This window comes from Hevea brasiliensis, chromosome 13 (genome assembly GCF_030052815.1).
Source record: "Hevea brasiliensis isolate MT/VB/25A 57/8 chromosome 13, ASM3005281v1, whole genome shotgun sequence".
Lineage (NCBI taxonomy): Eukaryota > Viridiplantae > Streptophyta > Magnoliopsida > Malpighiales > Euphorbiaceae > Hevea > Hevea brasiliensis.
The window spans coordinates 65,151,213-65,156,003 of NC_079505.1; the positions used below are offsets into that span (position 1 = coordinate 65,151,213).

General features: G+C 32.7%; 1 pseudogene; it reads left to right on the plus strand.

Annotated features, from left to right (window-relative positions):
- Nucleotides 1-1,989: 1,989 nt before the first annotated feature.
- On the plus strand, nucleotides 1,990-4,217 carry LOC110643014 (GDSL esterase/lipase At5g03980-like; annotated as a pseudogene).
- Nucleotides 4,218-4,791: the final 574 nt, after the last annotated feature.

Here is a 4,791-nt window from a genome sequence, read left to right on the forward strand (position 1 = left end):
ATTGGCATGTTGACAGCGAACCCTCCATTTCTTGTTTCTTATTTCTGGAAAGCAAACTAATTATTGTGTGTAGTTTCCGGATTTTATAACTGGATACATACAGTCGCATGTTTGGATTACTTGAGCTTCTGTTGAAAGATATCTGAACACAGATCTTTTGATTCATTTGCCTGTTATTCTGCTTTTTCTTTTTAGAATTTTGCTTGTGTCAAAGAAAAGAGGATTTGCTTAGCATCGGAAGCTGAAATTAGAGTCGAGCCTCATCACCGCGATGGGTTAATCGTTGGATTTCAGGAAAGCATGCAATTGAAAAAAATACTTTTATAAGAGAGGACATGCAAACTGTTAATATACACATTCAACCACTTACCTAATTATAAATAATGAATGACATCTCATAGTTTTATATGTATTATATTTCAAAACATCATCAAAATGCATGACAATGAATGACATCAAATTCAATACCAGCACGACAAGTATCTAATTCATAGTGGGCAGAGGCTCATATCCAAGAGAACCCAGTTGTCGATCTCATGAAATCCTTACACAGTTTAAGCTCATGCTTTCTAAGTCAAAGTGAGTCTTTGTGCATTCCATTAAGCACAATTCCAGGGACTATTTCCTTAATACCAATTTCAGGGGCTTTTTTTTTTTAATTTTTTTTTAAATACCAAAAGAAAATAGATCTATTGGCACCCAACTTAACTTTGGATCTGTTCATCACATCAGGGACATTTTTGGGAATAAATTCATTGCTTGCATGGACAGACCGACAGAGTACGTTTCTGAATTTGAGGTTACGCTACCAAATCCTAGTCAAAGTATAACTATATAATAATCCTAGTCAAGGTATAACTATATATTTTATAATCCCTACTACGTTTGGATTTCATATCCAAATAGGATACAAAGATTAGGAAAGGACCCATGTCTTATAGGATTTTCAATTTCTAACTATGCTTGGACTTTGTATGGCTATAAACAGCGACGGAGTCAATGTAGGGCCAAGGGGGGCATTGGGCCCCTTGAAATTTTAAAAGCTTTTGAGGGTATATATGTAACTTCACAACTTCCTATGATACAAAAGCTTTAGTGCGGCTGTATAAACTCAAATTTTCTCCACCAAAATTGCAGTTGACAGCTAAGTTTCTCTGATTTTCTTCTCTTTTCTACAAGATTATTAAAATTACAATTATCAAACCAAAAGCTAAGTTTCTGTAATTGCTCTATCTTTAAAAGCTTTAAATTTTTATAAAGCATTCAACCTTTTAATATTTTTCAAAACTTCCCATTTATCCCATTTATCCCATTCTTCTTCGATGAAACTTTATTGCTTGCACTGAAAGAAGGATTTGTGCCTTTGTTAAAGTATTGAAAGCCATACTATATTTTTGCTTAAAAAAGGAGCACTTATGATTAATTCTATCTTTATATTTGTAAAATAATGACTAGTGAGATCAATTGTTTGGCTATATGTGGATGAAATTCTATTGAATGGCTTAGTAGATTTGTAAGTAGTGGAATTAGACATCCTATTTTGTATATTCAATGAATGTACACAGATTATATCTAATATATATCACCTAATTAATAGATATGATTGAGGAATGTTTTGGTATATCATGCTATAAAATTTTGTATGTAATTTCATCCATTTCATGCATTGTGGTAAGAGAGAAAAAAAATGAAATTTGAGTAAATATAATAAGATGAATGATTGTTTAGAGATGGATCTCTATGTAGTTTGGTTCCTTCTACTTATTGCTGGACATTGCTTTATTTGCTAATTATGGCTGCTTTGAAGGAGTTGTAGCTTGAATTGGACCCCCTCACTTGAATTTCTACCTCCGTCACTGGCTATAAATAGATTGCTTATGAGAATCCTTGTTCAAAGTCCCAAGTGCTAAAGCTTTCAACTGATCTAGACACCACCAATTGCTTTTATTTTGCTTTCATTCAAACCCAACGTTTACACTCTCTATAACCATGGCTTCCCTCAAACTTCTTTTCACTTTGCTTCTTTGCTCCTCCTTCTTTTATGTTATTCCGTCTGCATCTAATGCACATATTCTCAAGGCTTGTGAGTTTGAGGCCATATATAACCTCGGGGATTCAATATCTAACACTAGCAATTTGATCCAAGAGGACCCCGATTCTGTGTTTTCTAGGCTTCCCTATGGCCAAAATTTGTTCAACAATCCAATGGGCAGATGCTCCAATGGTTTGCTCATTATTGACTTTATTGGTAAGAAACAAGTATTCTTTCACATTTCATAATCTGCTCTAGCATATGTGTGTTTTAGCTAAATTATATTTTTATTTTATAGCAATATTAGCCGATATTCCCCTCCTCAATGCATATTTGAATGCAAGTTCCTCCAAGACGCATGGAGTGAATTTCGCAGTTGCTGGTTCTACTGCATTACCTGTGGAATTCCTTGCAGATAAGGGAGTCATTGCCCCTGTTACCAACAATTCTCTTACCAAACAACTCAACTGGATGCATACCCATTTCAATGCAACCTGCCACAACTCCAAACGTAGCTATTTGTTAATTTCTTTAATGACATAATTAGATTTAATATACTTATAACTGTGCTTATTTTTGCATTATCCTTATCATAATTTACAGATTGTGTTGATAAACAAAGAAGATCTCTCTTCATGGTTGGGGAGATTGGAGGGAATGATTATAATTATGCTTTCTTTCAAGGCAAGAGTGTTGATGTTTCAAAGTTTAAATACTAGTAAAAAATCAATGAGAGGTGGCTTGCTAGCTAATGAGTACTCATCCGATCTCAACATCAACTGGGGAATAATAAATATGATGTCATACTACTATGTGTGATAAAAAAAAAAAAAAAACAACAATTTCAAATAATAATAATTTAAAAAAAAAAAATTTCTAAAGTCATATCCACACAATCAATAAATGCAACACACAATATATTTAACAAAAAAATCAAAATTTCAAGAATCATATATTTAAAAAAATAATTTGATAAAACTTCAGAAAAGAAAAATTCTTATCTTTTTATTATTCTTATTTTTTTTTTTCCCCAATTGGAGTTTTTAGTTTGTGGCTTAAGTTTGCCATTTGAACTTCGGGGTTAGACACAACACAGATTTTCTTTTTATTTTTTTTTTGCTGGCAGTTTGGGTCACCAACTTGGAGTGGCTAAATGGGCTGGTTTGTGCAGAATTTGACTTGTGTGTTCTTTCTGAAAGTTTTAGATCTATATCTCATCTAACCACTGGTAAAATTTCAGATCATTTGGACCTGCCAACACATCATTTACTCATTTCTCTAAATTTTTGCAATCACACTAAATTGTTGCATTTAATCACATTTAAGCATTTCAATCTTACTACCATTCTCATACAAGTTTACTAACACATTTAATTCATTTAAAACACATCATACTCTCATACATCCATGACTAGCTGAAATTCACTAAGTTTTTCTTGTTTATACTTAACTAATTGGATATTACTAATTGATGACTTGAAGTCCATGGTACCCAATGTTGTTAAAGCCATCAAAGATGCTATCATGGTTTGTTAATTTTCTTGAAACATATAATAATTGATTTTTTCTGTTAATTTTTTCCATTAATTTTGCTATATATATTTTGTTGCAGAGAGTAGTTAGATTTGGTGCTACTCGAATTATTGTCCCTAGAAATTTTCCAATCAGTTGCATGCCCATATATCTTACGAGCTCCAATTATTATAGTGCATATGATGAATTTCATTGCCTTAAAGGATTGAACAATTTTGCAATGTATCACAATGAACAACTCTAACAAGCAATTGAAGAATTGCAAGAAGAGCATCCAAATGTGACGATAGTATATGGTGATTATTACAATGCTTACAAGTGGATTTTACGAAAAGCAACTTTTCTTAGTGAGTCTTCAAGATCTTTAAATTGTGGGTTTAACATATATACCACATAAATAAAACTAACATCATGCACCTGTTTGATGTAAATAGGATTTGATTCAAAATCACTTCAAAAAGCTTGTTGTGGGAGTGGAGGTGATTATGACTTTAGTCTTGCTAGAATGTGTGGAGCTCCAAATGTACCGATTTGTGCTAAACCTCGAGAACGTATTAGTTGGGATAGAGTACATTTGATAGAGAAGGCCTATTTCTTCATGGCACAATGGCTCATTCACGACATCTTTCAGAAGCTTCAATGCATTACTTGATAATTTCATTAATTTTTTTTTGAAATTAGTAAGCAGCTAGTAGATTAAGTTGTTTGAGTGCAAACTATTTCATTTAAGGTTTACACATGGGATTCAACAAAACTAGATATTAGTTATTGAAAATATTTTTTTTATACGTTCCTCTGCGCTTTATCTGTTTCTTTAAGCTGCTTTCTACTTATTCACAAAGCTTGAATTGCAGTACTTTGGGTATATGTTGATTGTCTCATATGTTTTCTTTGTGCTAACTAGCACAATCAGTATTTATGCCTGCTTCTGGTTTACCAGGCTCATCTACTCATGAGTGAAAATTCATTAATCCATCGATCCTTGCTTCTTTCTATATGAGATTTTATTAATCAAATTAGTATCACTTCACAAATTGGATTTAACTTTAATCACCTCAAGTTCAACCCAACTGAATAGGAAGCACCTCAACTTCTCAACTTTCTTTTCCAACCAAAAAGCCCCGTATTCATTCTCTTAGTGTAGTTAAATACAAAACTTTGGCATGAGTATCCACTGTCAATTTTGATACTCTTAAGTTGCAAGAATGACCTCATTGAATTGGCTT